A 17,613-nucleotide genomic window follows, 5' to 3' on the forward strand; every position below is an offset into this window, starting at 1 on the left:
TACCAAGAAACCAAACGCAGCTGATCACGGCACTGAAACCTATATTCCCCCACATCCCTGTCAGTACCTTCCACAAACTCGCTGACTCTTCCTGCACATTTTGCGGAGGTTCGCACTGCACAAGAGAGCTATTCAGAAATTTGGTAGGTGATCACTGGACAGTGTATAATACTGAAGCTTAACAAATTTCTGGAATGTAACTGAATTTATGAAAATCATTTCGGTTCTAGAAAGAAAGATATAGTTATAAATAGCAACCCTCAGCAATCAAAATAATTGAAAAACATGCAGTATGTACATGGAGTGACTTTGCTCGAGCATTTGGCAATTGCGGGTGGTTTGTGCTTTCCACTCAGTATGAGATAAGAGCAGCCAAAAGTATATTGATACCTTCATGACGTACAGTAAAGACCAAACAATCAAGTGATGGATTCGTGGAACCTTTCTACAGAAGCACATATCGAAAAATTATGTACACGGTTCAGTATGTTCTGCCGCTTCTGGGATGTGGTCTGAATCGAAACCATGAGAAGAATTTAACGTCTGTAGAAGGGTTTATGACTACACAGCATGGACGGTCCTCTTTCAGATGAAGGTCCCCCCGGCAGATACACCCAGTGCACACTGGCTTTCTTTTCTCCCCTGAAAGCTATAAGCCTAAGGGGCTCCATAACAAACCTGACATTGGTTCCCAATAACTGGTAAACCTCTCCCCCTTGTGCTCCCTCGGAGAGACCACTTGTCCCCTAGCAATGTGAATGGGCGAGGACAGATGGCCTCCACGCTGACCCTCCGCCCCTAGCGATGCGAAAGCACTACTACCCGCCACTCATCCTCCTGTGAGAGCAAGTCCACTGCGTCGGATACACTAGGAGGTGCCACGGCAGCAGAACCCATGGGCAAAGCAGGCAAACAAGCCTTATCGGAGGTGTCTCCTGCAACTCATCAGATTCTCCGCCACCGCTACATCTCGAGGCTGCAGAATGAAGTCAACTGGCTGTAGCCAAAGGCAGATTCAGCTGTTCGTGGGGGCCAGCTCTCCCTGAGTCCATAAAGAGCATGCACACATCCTACCCACCCCAGAAACACTAACTTAAGAAGTGATGATAAAAGCGCAGATAGAAACCTATACATGCAACCTACTATGCCCCATGTTACCAATGGACGCTGATGACTAATTAGTTGTGAAATTAGTTCTTCACAAGAAACGGGAACTTTCAGATTGCATGACAACATTTTATAGTTACAAATCATGACAACAAACCTCTTCAATACAGGAAAACATGCACGAAATTTAAGAAATATATAGAATAAGGTAAATAGGTGACTTGCCCTTACCAGGTGTGTCCCAAAAACTCTGGGTAAGGGGGGGGGGGGGGGGGGAACAGGTGTGGCGACTGTCAAGGGGGAGATGACCATGAAAAAAAGAGTCAATAACGAACGAAAGAATAACGTACGTAGAGTTGGAGCGTGAAGTGTCAGGAGTTTGAACGTTGTAAGCGTTATGTATGAGGCGGAACTATGAGCCTCATGGAAAAAGGGTGACCGGCTGAGTCATGCAATTTGATCTTAGTCTGATCACAAGAGGTGGCCTCTAATTGCACGCGTTGATCACGTAGGCTGACGTGAGGGTCGATGAAGTATACCTGACGGGATGCATCTGGAACATCTTAGGTGAATAGAAAGTTAGTAGACAGCAGTAACATTAAATACTTAGCCTTAATTCAGCATCAGGGGTGAACGTCGATTTTGACTTTGTACAATAATATTTACAAGTGCAGTTATAGAATGAGCTGCGAATACTTCTTTACAATTCTGATTGCATCACACATATAGATCAAGTGTCAATGCATAAACTGTATGTGGCGCCTGGCTAGGTCGTAGCTACTGACTTAACTGAGGACTATGCTAACCAGCGTCTCTGCAAATGAGACCTCTGAAGCTATAAGAAGTGAACCATTCCTATTAAAGTCGGCTGTAGAACTGGCCAGTGCACTAGCTTGTCTCGTAAGACCAGCCGAATGGCGGCTCTCGGTCTGCTAGCGTCGACAATGGCGGCTCGCGTGTCCGATGTGTACTAACGGATTGCGGCCGATTTGAAGCCTACAACCTAGCAAGTGTGGTGCCTTGAGGTGACATCACAGTAGGGAAGCCATAAAATATGAAACGGGAAATGCAAAGGCTCAGTATATATATATATATATATATATATATATATATATATATATATATATATATATATATGAGTTTGTTTGTGGGATTAAAGGGACCAGACTACTAGGGCCATCGGTCCCTTATATATATATATATATATATATATATATATATATACTGGGGGTGATTGAAATGAAATGGAAAGAAAACAAGGATTTCTAGTCAGTCGAGTATAAGATATTAACAACAACACCAGAAAATGGAATAATTAGTGTAAGACTCAGTTTTTTCAATAGGAAGGTGCTGTGAATAGTACAGTGATAGTGTTCACCTTGTCCGAATCGACAGCAAACCAACGCCGACAACAATATATCAGGTGCACATGCAGACATCCGAAGCACAAAATGAATAGGTAAGTAAGGTATATGAGAATATTGAACAGTAATTCAGTATGTAAAGGAAGACGAAAAATCAAACTGTCATGTAGGATTGGAATGCGATTATGGGAGAAGGGTAGAATAAACGTTTTGGGGAGGAATATGGGCTTGGTTGTAGGAATAAGAGAGGAGTAAAGCTAACTGAGTTCTGCAATAAACGTTGGCTGGTAACAGCGAAAACTATGTTCAGTATCAGGGAAGGAGGAGGTATATCTGGTAAAGGCCGGGAGTCAGTTACATTACTTCACGGTCAGCAGAGATTCCGAAATCAGGTATTGGACTATAAGGTGTGCCCAGGAGCAGATGTAGACTCAGATCACAATTTCGAAATGATGGAGAGTAGGCTGAAGTTTAAGAGACTAGTCAGGAAGAAGCAAGGTGCAAAGAAGCAGGATACGAAAATGCTAGACAATGGAGATATACCCTTGAAGCTCTCTGAGGTTGTAGATACTGCTATAATGAATAGCTCACTAGGGAGCTGAATTGAAGACGAATGGACAGTCACAGAAACTGGAAACAAAAACATAGCTACAAAGAAGATAACAGGGAAACCATGGGTAACAGAGAAAATACTGGAGTTGATCGACTAAGAAGGAAGTATGAAAACGCTCAGGAAAATTCAGCAGTATAGGAATACGAGTTACTTTGGAAGAAATAAGTATTCAGTGCAGGGAAGCTAAGGCGATAAGGCTGTATGAAACACGTGAAGAAATCGAAAAGTTGATGTTTATTGAAAAGAATTATTCAAAAAACAGCCTCTGGTGAAAATAAAAGCAAGACCGGTAAAATTAAGGCTGCAATGGGAATTCCACTGTTAAATCCAGAGCAGGGAGCAAATATGTGGAAAAATAACATTGAAGAAATCTATGAGGTGAGGGATTGTCTGATGACCTGATAAAAGAAGAAACAAGAATCGACAGGGAGGAGATATGGGATCCAGAATTTGAATTTGAATTTGAATTTAAAAGAGGTTTAGAAGACTTAAGATCAAATAAGACAGAAGTGGTATACAATATTCCTCTGCATTTCTAAAGTAACTGGAACAGCAGCAACAAAACGAGTATTCACTTTGGTGTGCAGAATGCACGAGAGTGGCAATATGCCATCAGACTTCCGAAAAAACGTCGTCCACACAATTTCCAAGACTGGAAGAGACAACAAGTGCGACAGTTACCGCACAATCAGCTTAATCGTTCATGTGTCCAAGTTGCTGGGAAGAATAATACGCAAAACAACCGAAAAGAAACCTGAGAATCTGTTTGATGACTATCAGCTTGGCCTTAGGAAGGGTAATGGTAACAGAGAGACGGGTCTCATGATGCTGTTTATAATGGAAGTGTTATGCCGGAGCCAAGCTAGCCCCTGTGGCCGACAACCCATATTACACCACAGAGGACGAGGTTGTCTATGTCCAAGGCGTACCAAATGTTCCTTGGTAAACACCGGAAATTTACATACAAGATAATGGAAACAGACATTTCGAGAACTACTTCCTGGAGGGAAGCTCGAGCCACGGACTGCAGGAAGTATCACTATGCCAAAACCGGAATGGCTGGAGACAGCTATTTAGGGGCTAGAACCAGCCCCGAAGTTCAGTTCACTCCGGATGCTGACCTCGTGTACTTTGACTGCTGAAGATTACATCTTCGTCTTTGAATTGGACTCTTACTAATGTGTGTGTGTGTGTGTGTGTGTGTGTGTGTGTGTGTGTGTGTGTTACCACGATATTTTGCGGAAAATTAGAAATGAACTTTTGTTTGCCTCACATTTAGGAGACTTTTACTGGCATCGTTATTGTTACCTTTCGTTTGTTGTTCAGCCATCAACCTTGTGAACTTACGTCAACAAAAGTTTTGTTTGTGCAAAACTGCGAATTGTCAGTCACAACAGGAAGCGAGACTGATGAGAAATCAAGAGACGTTCATCGGATCTGTGGACCTGGAAAAAGCGTTCGACATTGTAAAATTATGCAAGACGTTCGCAGTTCTGAAAAAACTGATGGTAAGCTATAGAGACAGAAGAGTAATAAACAATATATACAAGAACCAAGAGCGAAAAATAAGACTAGAAGATATCGAACGAAGTCCTCGGGCTAAAAAGGAGGTAAGGCAGGGTTGTAGTCTTTTGCCCTGCTTTTCAATCTATACACTGAAGAAGCAATGAAGGGTAGAAAAGAAACGTTCAAGAATTGCGTTAAAATTCAGGGTGAGAGAATATCTGTGATAAGATTGTCTGATGACACAGCTATCATCACTGAAAATGAAGCAGAATTGCAAGATGCGTTGAATGTAATGAACAATTTAATGAGAACAGATTTAGATTGTAAATCGAAGAAAGATGAAAGTAATGAGAAGCAATAGAAAAACGAACAGCGAGAAAGAAGTGTTGGGAATCAAGTTAAGGAACTCTGATACCTATGAAGTAGAATTACCCATGATAGACAGAGCAAGCATGACATAAAATGCCGACTAGCAGTGTACGAAAGGGAATTCCTGGCTCAGATAAAACTGCAGGTACACACTTAGACCTCCATTTTGGGAAAAAATTCTGATAATGTACGTTTGGAACACAGCTTTGTATGGCTATAAGACATGGACTGTGGGAAAACCGAAACAGAACAGAAGCATTTGAGATGTGGCGCTGCAGAAGAATGTTTAAATGAGGAGGACTGGTGAGGTAAGGAACGAGGAGGTTCTTCACATTATAACATGTGTGAGACTGGTTCTGATGTATGTTACTATCACAGTTGCACATTGACGCTCTGTGAGTGTTTTAAGAATTTGTGTTGAACCGATGGCCTGCAAGGTAGGAAGATACCAGCTCACCATGAAGAGTTAGAAGAGTGCTGCAATACGGACTGTGATATAGGCAGTCAATGATCTCGAAGTCAGTTCCACTAGACCCCTTGTAAAGGAAACACTATCGCTAACAGAAATTAGTGTATGGGTTCAGGCGTAACTACATGTTAGCAAAAAAGAGAGCAAGAGAAAATGAAAATCTTAGATTTTCGTTACTAAGGTTTATGTTTTACTCTAAGTATGACTTCATGACATGTCAGCCATAATTCTAATACGTACAGGATGGTAAAATATTGATATTGAATGTTCACAACTGAGAAGCGAAGTTGCTGACTATTCTTAGGTTCTTTAATAGTTAGATGGTTGATGAACATGTTTGGGGGTCGATAAAATACAAACAAATTAAATACAATTGGGACCAAAGACATTAATTAAGCTGAAATGCACAATTAAAGAAACCGAACAATGGATAGGGGTTGGTGAAGAGTAATGAGAAAGAAGTACACAATTACAACAATTCAATAACTTCAGAGTATAAAGCACTCTCCAGTGAGTGATCAGTTCCTTTTGTTAAATCAGATACCTCACATTTCTGCTTCAGTTAAGTCCAACAATCGTGAATATGTTTAACTACAAGTCATGGCTGAATGTACGAAGAAATAGGAGAGACGGAGACGTCCAAAATTCAGAAGGTCAATTGAGTATCACTTGCTGACGTAGCGCGAGCGCGGTTATCTACCTTTCGCCGGCGGCGGCAGTGGCTGCTATCGGCGCGAGCTGTGAGCCTGAGAATCGATTCTAAATCTCTCTCGACTGTTAAACACCAGTCTGATACATTTCCTACGTCTTTGATGAAGCCGAGGCACTAGTTGTTTATCGGCATGGTACATGCTATTTGCCTGGAATAGCGCATATGTCGTTGCCCTGAAACCGCTCGCAAACGTTAACTGGCAACGCTTCGTGCAATTCTCCTTGCTAGGAGACTCTTCAGTTTGACTCCTTCAGAGTTAAGACGAGCCTGTGAACAAGTGTTTACATAATTACTCTCGCAATCGTCTCAGCACGGTGCAAGTCGCCTTGCTCAAACACTCGACAATTTTCTGCAAGGGAAGTGTGAATTTCTATGTCTACAATTTTCCTATGTCAAAGCTGGTGGCCACGCTTTTTCTTTCTGGCCAGTCAGAGCGTTCGTACTTATCATAGCTCCACCAACTACAGTTTCTGTAGCCTATTGCAGGCGTCGTTTGTTTCGCAGGGCAGATTTAACTTCTGCTACATAATACTGAAATAAACAGCTTCTTTCCACGAGGGCTTTTACGCAGGTGACTGTAGTGAGCCACCACTGTTTTGAGTTGGATTTCTCTGGAGGTTTATCTGTCATCTCCAGCTGTGTTCCTTAGAAAGGCTTTCCAAAGAGCCGTCATTAAAAGGGCAGCTTTTTCCGACGGCCTACGCAATGGCTCCGGCATCTCATTGTGTCCGCTGGATGTCCCGCTGTGAAGCTTTCTGTCTGCACGAGACAGACATCGCCGTTGTAAAATTTTCTTTTGCTGAGAACTCCTTCTCATAGCACGGGTCTGGGAAATTCCATGGGTGCAATTACTAGTGTGAGTGTTAGTGGTTCATATTCACGAAATGTTGGTTTGTTTATCCGATCTGAAATCAATAAAATTCATACATTTTCGTGTAACTATGTCGTCTGACATATAAATTTAACCGGAATTGTTTCAGGAATTCAGTGTGAGGTGTGTTATTTGTTTGACACCTTGCAGCATTACCGGCGAGTAAAGAAGTGTATGTAATGTGCTGACAAGAAGAAGTGAGAGGATGATAGGACATAGGTTATCACACCAGGTAATAAACTTCATGGTACTAGAAGGAGCTCTTGAGGGTGAAAACTGTTAAGGAAGAGTGATTGGAATACATGCAGCAAATAATTGAGGACATAGGCTACAAGTGCTACTTTGAAATGAAAAAGTTGGCACAGGACGAGGAAGCGTAATGGGTTCTATCAATTAATAAGTCTTAGAGCCACTCACCTATGTAGGAACCTATTCCATATGGTCGAATCTTCGTTTACAGTCTGCAATGCTGCAACGTGTCAAAGGCTTTTCTGAAATCTAGATACATGGAATCTGCCTGTTGCCCTTTATCTGTAGTCTGCAGTTTATCAAGCGGGAAAAAAGCAAACCAGTTTCCCACGAGCGATGCTTTCTAAAACAGTGCTGATTTGTGGACGTAAGGTTTTCGGGATCAAGAAAATCTCTATATATAAAAGGCAATGTCCTGACTGACTGACTAACTAGTTATCGTCCAGGTCAAACTGTAAGGATAGAAACTTGAGATTTGGACAAGGCTTGAATCTTACACTGTAGGCATTGTTTAAGAAGAGATTCTTCGAAATTACAGCCCTGATGGGGTGAAATAGGGGATGAAGGTTTTTTTCTGAAAAACGTCGCTGTTAAAGCAATTTTGAAGCTAGACCTACGAAAGTTGGTATTTGGTTCCTCGATCAGAAAAAGGGAAATACGAGTTTTAGCATTTTTTGAAACTTAACCTTATAGGGTGAAATAGTAGGTGAAAGCTCTTTTTGGAAATACATCATTATTAAAGAAATACTGAAGTATTTTTAGAGCTACTTCTATGAACATTGTTATTTGACTTCTCGGTTACAAATAAAATAATACTAGTTTCAGTGTTCTTGGAAACTGAACCCCTAAGAGAGTGAAACAGGGGATCAGATTCTTTTATGAAAATGTTTTAGTATGAATGCATTTGTTAAGCTAAATTTATGAAAAATGAAATTTTGCATCTCAATTAGAAGGAGAAAAATTGTGTTCCACTATTTATGGAAATTCAACCTCTAAGAGGGTGAAATATGGAGTGAAACGTAATGGAATTATTTCACTGCGAAAGCATTTTTAAACCTAGATCTTTGAAAATTGATGATTGGTTCTCAGAGATATAAAGTACGAGTTTCATTGTTTTCGGAAATTCAGTCCCTAAGGGGATGAAACAGGGTGAGACTGATTAACTGACCCGTCATCGACCAGCCAAACCACTAAGCATAGAAACTTGAAGTTAGGGGAGAGCGGATATTGTGCTGTAGGCGTCATTTAAGAAAGGATTGTCCGAAATTCCACTCCCTAAGTGGATGAAATAGGGGATGAAAGGCTTTTTGAAAGTATGTCGATATTAAGTGAATTTCGAAGTTAGAACTACGAAAACAGGTATTTGGTTTATCAGTCAGAAAATAAAAACTACGTGTTTCAACATTTTTGAAAGTTCATCCACTAAGCGTGTAAAATATTGGGTGAAATGTTTTTGGGAAGTTACAAACGAACTACTAAATGTTTCTTAAGGCTACATCTGTGACGACTTCGCAGTCAGAAATTAAAAAAAAAATGTGTTTCAGTGTTTCTAGAAATTCAGCCCCTAAGGGACTGCTATAGGGGATGAAAATTTTTAAGAACATATTTAGTTACATTCAAAAACTTTTAAAGATAAATTTATGAAAATGATTATTTCATTTCCCCGTTAGATGTAAAGAAATATTTGTCAGGGGATGAAATTAGCCATAGAAATGTCTCCAAAAGGCATGGTTACCAAAAAATTCGGACTCCAGCTACCATATCGCTTGCTGGTGAGAAATACATTCGGAGAGGATCATTCTTATCTAGCCTTAATTTATGTGACGAACTTTGAAGGTGTTAAAGTTTGTGAACAAGATAAAAATTCGATTAAATAAAAGCAAACAAATCTCTACAGGCTATGCAGTCTGCGCGAGCGAAGCGGCGGGCGCTGAGCTAGCTTATTGTATTCGAACTGAGAATACGTTCAAGGATTCTTCAGCAAACCGATGTTAGGGATACTGGTCTGTAATATCGGGGACTCTGTTCTTTTACTGTTCTTATATACAGAAGTCAGCTGCGCTTTTTTACTGTCGCTTGGGACTTGGTGCTGGGCGAGAGATTCGCAATAAACGCAAGCTAAGTACGGTGTCAGTGCCGTGGCGCACTCGATGTAAAACTAAAGTGGTATACCATTCAGATCTGGCGATTCATTTGTTTTCAACTCTTTCAGTTTTTTCTCTACTTCAATGATGCTTGTTACTACGGCGTCCACTCGGGAGTGTGTCCGATGGTCAAACGACAGTATTGTCGGCTTTCGTACGTGAACTATTCTTCAAAGGCGAAATTTGCAATTTCGGCTTTCGTTTTGCTATCTACATCATCCACATCAGACTGGTCAACGAGTGACTGGACAAAGTCCTTAGACCCGTCTAAAGATTTTGCGTAAGACGAGAGCTTTCTCGGGTTCTCGGCCGCACCTTTTACTAACAAATGACGGTGATCATTGCTGTAGGCTTCGTGCATAGATCTTTCCACAGAAGCAAAAATCTCTACTACCCCTTGCCTTTCGCCATTTGCGCGTTCTCTTATGAGTCGAGAGTACAACAGACGTTGATTCCTCAGCATTTTCCGAATTTAGTTGTTAAAGCATGGTGGGGTCTCTTCTATCCTTAATCCACTCAGCTCTTCAGACCACGATTAACTACCTATTTAAACTTAGCCCATAATTCCTCAACGTCCAGCTTACTGGAGATGAGAGACGCTAACAAATGCTCATCTCCTCTTTCTAACAGAAACACTCTCCTAGACTTCTTCACTGATTTACTGCCTTTCGTAACCATAGATGCTATAATGATCAAGATCACTAATACATGTCTCTACACGACGCTATCTGTAACGTCAGGCCTGTTGGTAGCTGCAACATCTATTTTCATTGCATGTGGACTGCAGAACTAGCTGCTCAAGACAGTTTTCAGAAAACATATTCAAATGTACTTCCCAACACTGTGTGTTTATAGTTCATCCACAATGAATCCATAGACGTCCCGGTCTGTATCCATTAGTCGCCTGCAACTAGTACTGTACGATCTGGGTATTCACACGCTCTTGACCGTAGACTTTTTTTGAATGACTGTCACAGATCTTGATTTCACCTAGGCCTGTTATACGTAACTCTCACATTCAACTTAAACATTAATTCTGTCAACTACAATGACCACTCTCCCTCCAATGGATTCTAATCTGTTTTACCGATATAAATTCCATGACTTAAGTTTCTTTCGGTGTCTACTCCCGGTTGTCAGGCCGTGTGGCGGGTAATTATGAAGTTGATACCCCACCCCTGTCCAGTGAGAGCTAACATCCCAAAGATGTTCGGGCTCACATGCGATACCTCTTCATCGAAATGTCTTTGCTCAAACTCGTCTAGAGGCTGAACCGCACATGTCACATTACACGCTCTAAATTAGACATCTGCGACTCTTTGGTTAAATTTCCTGTCTGATGGCAAGTTCACGAAACTGTATGAAGTTAATATGACATATAATAACAGTAATAGTAATATCGGGAACTAAATTAATGACACGTAAATGATGCTGGACACACAGTTGCGATTTCGTTAGAATAATGTTTATTCAGAAAGCAAAATAATAGCGAAAGTGGTCTTATTTAGAATTACTATTACATTCGTGCGCATATCCATTTGACACAATTCGATCATTGACAATCTCATCGCGAATTACAAGTCCAATACTCCACCTGGTTAACTACGCGAAAAGTTAAGCGTTCAAACCAGGCGCGAGGCAGTTCACCGCTCCGAGAGTAAGTCCCGCGATACCACACACCGCGAAATTTTCTAACTCGTTTCACTTCCTAGCTACCTAAAGACCGACCGTCCGCTTTCGCGTCCCCACCAGCACTGTACCCTTTGGTGTCTAGACTCACTCTGCGGTCCGATTTCGCGACTGCACCAGCGCTGTCCCCTCTGCCCATCCCCGGCCGCGTTTCCCGCACGCCGAATATCCTCGCTCAACTGACTAGAGCAGTTTCCCTTCCTGAAGCCGTCCATCTGATTGGCTACAGCTTATTCTTCATTACTTTACATTTTAACATGTTTAAATAATCAAAGCTTGACCACTTTCGCGTTCTAAATAAAGTAACAATAATATCCATTACATAACAAACGTTAAATTCTTTAAATAAAACCAATGCAATTTCCTTCTTAGCTTAGAATACCATGGCGAGTAGCCTTGCACCAATGTGCTTTCTGATAAATAAAGAAAGAAGATGTAACTATTATGCACTTAAATTATTCTATTACCTAATGATTCAGTAAGGTGTCATGCTGTCATCGTTCAATGTGTTTTGTGTGGAGGAAATGATGATCTGATGCTTCACTGAAATACTGATTATTTAAATTTACTATATATTTCAAACAAATAATGTTACCGAGTTGATATTTACAGCATTTGTCGTTTTAATGATGAGCTTCTTTATAAAATGTCGATCGTTAAGATTTACCAAAGCGTTCAGACTTTTGCATTCAGGTCTTTGTTACAAAACTTGTTAATTTCACTTTAACAGTAAATCCTAAACTATTCTAGATAGGATCAATATTCAAGTTTTATTGGGATCACCATGAAAATTTATGAAGGATGGCAGATTAAATTTGCTGTAGATTCATTCCCTGAAATACTATAGAATTAAATAGTTGTCATAGATGTTTCCCTTTATGGCCGATCTTAGGTCCACCATATTTAACACTGCTACGTCTCCCTGGCCGCAAACGGCTTCTACAGGGTTTCCCTATGACGTAGGTTCTCGTCTGTCTCACTAGCACATTACAGCGCTCAGGCCTCATTCAGCACAATAGACGCCTGTGAATTTCCCCATCTCGTGGAAAGTCTGTGCTCTATGTGGCACATGGTCCTGGACGACAGGGTTCGTTTCATAATTCCTGAAGTCTGACTCTTTCGGCCATATATTTAAATGAGAGCGAAATGCTCGTTAACTCACATCAGGGTGTCGCCAGACACATCTTCGCTTTCCATTAGGGCCTGAACTCTCGTTGATTGGAGTATAATTGGCTTCAGTGATGATCCCTGCTTCGAACTGAGCCCCGATAACCAGCGAAAGTGTGTCTATGGCAGCTGCGGATAGTGCGTATGTGATCACCGATCCTCATGTCAAGTTTCTCGCTATTCTCATTTCCGCTACATCTTATCACTTTCAACTTTCTTCGATTTACTCTCAATATATATTCTACAGTCACTAGACTGTTCATTCCATTGAGCAGATGTAATTAATCTCCACTTCCACACAGGACTGCCATGTAGTCAGCGAATCTTGACCTTGAATTGTAATTCCACTACATTTATATTACCCGTCTCTCCCCATAACGTATCCCTATTTTTCTCATCATTTCGAACATCTTACATCATTCTACATTGTCGAACGCTTTTTCCGGGTCGACAAATTCTATGAGCGTCTCTTGATTTTTCGTAAGTCTTACTTCCATTATCAACCACAACGTCGAAATTGCCTCTCTCGTGCCTTTACCTTTTTCTAAAGCCAACTGATCGCCAGCTAACACATCCTCAATTTTTTTTTTACATTTCTCTACATGTTATTCTTGTCAGCAACTTAAATGCATGAGCTGTTAATCTGACTGTGCGATAATTCTTGCATCTGTCAGTTTTTGCAGACTTCGTAATTGTATGGACGACATTTTTCCTAAAGTCAAATGGTATGTCTCCAGACTCATACATTCTACGCACAAACGAGAATAGTAGTTTTGTTCCTATTTTCCCAATAATTTTAGAAATTCTGATGGAATGTCGTCCATCCCTTCTGCCATTTTTGACCTTAAGACTTCCGGGGCTCTTTTAAATTCTGATTCTAATACTGGATCCCTATCGACTCCTATTTCTCCTTCTGTCACGTCATCCGACAAGTCTTTCTCTCATAGAGTCCATCAATGTACTCTTTCCACCTATCTGCTCTCTCCTCTGCATTTAACAGCGGAACTACCGTTGCACTCTCAATGTTACCACCTTTTCTTTTAATTTTACCGGAGGTTGTTTCGACTTTACTACAAGCTGAGTCAGCCATTTAAAGATACATTTCTTTTTCCGTTTCTATACACTTTTCAAGTAGCTCTTTCGCCTTATTTTACTGCACTTCCTATTTACGTCATTCCTGAGTAACCTGTATTGCTGTACTCGTGAATTTCCCTGAACATTTTTGTACTTTCTTCTGTCATCGATCAACTGAAGTATTTTTTCTGTTACCGATAGTTTCTTCCCATTTACCTTCTTGCACGTTTTCTTTTCTTCCAAACTCCTGTGATTTCCCTTTTTTAAGATGTCCATTCCTCTGCAACTGAACTTCCTACTAAGCTATTCCTTATCGGAGTCTCTACAGCCTTAGAAAATTTCAAGCGTCTCTCTTCATTCCTTAGTACTTACTTAACCAACTTTTTTGGACATTGATTCTTCCTGACCAGTCTCCTAAACTTCAGCCTACTGTTCATCACTAATTAGTTGCGATCTGAGTTTATATCTGCTCCTGTATACGGATGAAAATCCAATATCTGATTTCGGAATCTCTGCCTAACCGAAACGCAATCTAACTGAAATCTTTCCAAGTACACATCCTCCTCTTATGAATATTTCATAGAGTGTTTGCTATTACTAGCTGAAATCTATTGCGGAACTCAATTCGTCTTTTTCCTCTGTCATTCCTACTACCAAGCCCATTTTCTCCCTCAACCCTTTCGTCTACTTCTCGTCCTATAACCGCATTCCAGGCCCCCATGACTATTATATTTTCGTCTAGTTTTACGTACTGAATTACCCGTTCAATAACCTCACACTTTCTCTATCTCTTCGTCTTCCGCTTGTGACGCAGACATCTTTAGCTGAGCTGTGGTTGTCGGTGATGCTCTTGATTCTGATGAGAACAACCCTATCACTGAACTGTTCACAGTAAGTCACTGTCTGCCATATATTCGTATATAACGAATCCTACTTCCGTTATAGCATTTTCTGTTGCTGTTGTTATTACCCTACAGTCATGTGACCAGAGATTCTTGTCTTCTTTCCATTTCAGATCACTGACTTCCACTATAGTCTATCTAGATCGTGCCTTAGAATTCGCTTTTCAGATCTTCTAGCTTCCCTACTACGTTCAAACTTCTGACATTCTACAGGGTGATTATAAGTTTCAAACCGCTATAGAAATAACACTACTGGTCAGAATGACGTCAAATTGCAACGGCATATTATCTGAGAAGGGGAAAGACGTAAGTCAGAAGAAAAATAAATAACTACGAAATTTAGCAATAGATGGCGCTGTAAGCATCATAATAGTAGTGGCCGACTGCAAATGACAGATGAATCATACAACAATACCAAAGGTGTACATTTGACGTTAAACAAACTGTACTACGCAGTGTGCATGGGTGTACAGGTGTGATACTGTTAATTACGTAAGCAGGGCAAGGTCATATAACATCGTATAGGAAAAACCTATTTTTAACTGTCCTCAGGCTAAAAACCTCATAAAAAGCAACGCTCACATCGGTTTTTAATTGTCCAGAGGCCAAAAACCCGCATAAAAAGCATCAATCACACCGGTTTTTATTGTTTCTGAAGCCTAAAACCGCATTAAAAGTATCAATCGTTTTTTAATTGTCCTGAGGCCAAAACCCGCATAAAAAGCAAGAGTCAAAATCAAGTCGGATTATTAATTTGCGTGTGACTGGCACAAAACATGCTCAGTATCCTGTCCACCGTTCAGTAACAAGTGCAAATGGAGAAACAGCATGTTCCACAACTAATCAAAGTGTTTCTTGGGTCACTTTCAGAATGTGTTGAGCAATGCGTGCGTTCAATGCAGCTAAGTTAGCAGTCGGAACATTGAATACAACATCTTTCAGCTAGCCTTATAGCTAGAAGTTACACGGATTAAGATCGGGTGATCGGGACGGCCAGGCTGCAGGGAAACGGCGGCTGATAATTCTAGCATTTCCGAAATGGCATGTCAGCCGCTGCTTAACTGGATTTTCAATGTGTGGAGGTGCGCCATCTTGCATGAAAATGATCCCATCCACTCATCAACGTTGTTGGAGAGCTCAAATGACGTCTTTGCGCAAAAGACACTCATAGTGCTTACCAGTGACGGTACAGGTAACAGGACCGGAAGCATCTGTCTCTAGGAAAAAATATGGACCTACGATAAATGATGCCGTAAACCCTCACCACACAGCGACCTTTTCAGGATGAAGTGGTACTGGTTGATTTTCGAGTGATTTTCCGTTACCCATATTCGACAATTCTGTCAATTGACATTTCCTGTCAGGTGAAAGTGGTCCTAGTCTGTCCACAAAATCTTGCACGGCCAATGATTGTCCAATTCCATGCGAGCAAGAAATTCTAAAGCAAAGGTCTCTCTTGCTGGCAGGTCAACAGGAAGGAACTCGTGCACATGGGTAATTTTGAATGGATAGCAAAGAAGGATGTTTCGTAGGAGTTTACGCACCGTGCTCACGGGTATGTCCAATGTTCGGGCAATTCTCCATGCACTACACGTTTTCACACCACCAATCGTCTCCTCCTGCATTGCTGTGGCCACTGCTTCTACTGATGTCGAATCAATTCGTTCCCTCCTCATACCAGGTTGCACACCAAAAGAAACCATCTTTTCGAATTTCCGGATCATTTTCTCCAGACTCGCGGCTGTCATCGGACCAACCCCTTTTTTCAAACCGTTCAATATCCGGAACTTCAGTAGGCCGATGTGTACACAGTCATCATTCTTGTAATACGGCTTTAAAAGCAGAGCGCGAACATGCATTGAGATAATCATGGTGAACTTCGCAGACGCGAAAGGATTTTAGCCGTGTACCCGGCGTGTTTATGCCAACTTCAGTGGGTCGTGCGCATGACAGGTGTTTTCATTTACGTATTCTGACACACACAGCGCTATCTATTTTTTTTCTGCCTTACGTTTTCGCCCTTCTCCAATAATATTCCGTTGCAATTTAACGTAATTTTGACCAGTGGTGTTACTTCTACAGCGTTTTGAAAGTTTAATTATAATCACGTTGTATGTAACGATTCGTAGAATGTTATCCTTTTGTTGGTTATTCAACCCTCTTGTCACGGTCACCTCCACTTCGGCAGTCACTCCCGGAGATCCAAATCGGGTGCTAGTCCGAAATCTTTTGCCAATGGAGAGATCATCATGACACTTTTCAGTTGCAGGCTATATGTCCTAAGGACACACATTATGTATTTTTGATGAGTGGCTTCTATTGCCTTCTGCATCCTCATGCCGTTGATCATTGTTGACTCTTCCACCTTTAGGGCAGTTTCCCGGCCAAAATCCATCAGCAATGGTGACCAAAGGCTTCCGGCATGGGAAGTCACCCTCAGTCAGCCAACTCCCTTGTCAAAGAGGGTGGATTAGCGAACAGTGCCTCTCTACTGACTGTTAACGAACGCCCAAATAGACTACTTCAGCAATACACCCAATACGTTGTCCTGCACTGTGAGGGTTCATCAGAGACATGAGTAGCACAGGGATGTGAGATAGAGCAGCTCTTCTTCTCAACATACATAAATGATGTGACAGGTAGGACGAGCAGTAGTTCGTGTTTGTTTGCTGATGACAGCTGCCTGAGACAGTCACGACTATTCAATATATAGGCTTGGCTGCAAACGATATGAAATGGGAGTCGGTCAAATAGTCAAATAGTAGATTTCGGTATATTATGAGAATTTTAAGAAAGCGTAGTCCATCAAGATATTGCGTAAAACAAACTAATGTAACCCTTTTCAGAATAATACTCGAGTGTTTGGGAACCCTACCATGCGGATTAAAGGAAGAATCGAAACAAAGAGAGTATTCCAGTCAACATTGTCAAAAGCTTTCTCTAAGTCTATAAATGCTACGTTTCTAGCATTTGTAGACTTAGCAAAAGCTTTTGACAATGTTGACTGGAATACTCTCTTTCAAATTCAGAAGGTGGCAGGGGTAAAATACAGGGAGCGAAAGACTATTTTCAATTTGTACGGAAACCGGATGGCAGTTATAAGAGTCTAGGGACATGAAGGGGAAGCAGTGGTTGGGAAGGGAGTGAGACAGGCTTGTAGTCTCTCCCCGATGTTATTCAATCTGTATATTGAACAAGCAGTAAAGGAAACAAAAGAAAAATTCGGAGTAGGTATTAAAATTCACGGAGAAGAAACAAAAACTTTGACATTGTAATTCTGTCAGAGACAGCAAAGGACTTGGAAGAACAGTTGAATGGAATGGATAGTATCTTGAAAGGAGGATATAAGATGAACATCAACAAAAGCAAAACGATGA

This window comes from Schistocerca americana, chromosome 6 (assembly GCF_021461395.2).
Source record: "Schistocerca americana isolate TAMUIC-IGC-003095 chromosome 6, iqSchAmer2.1, whole genome shotgun sequence".
NCBI lineage: Eukaryota > Metazoa > Arthropoda > Insecta > Orthoptera > Acrididae > Schistocerca > Schistocerca americana.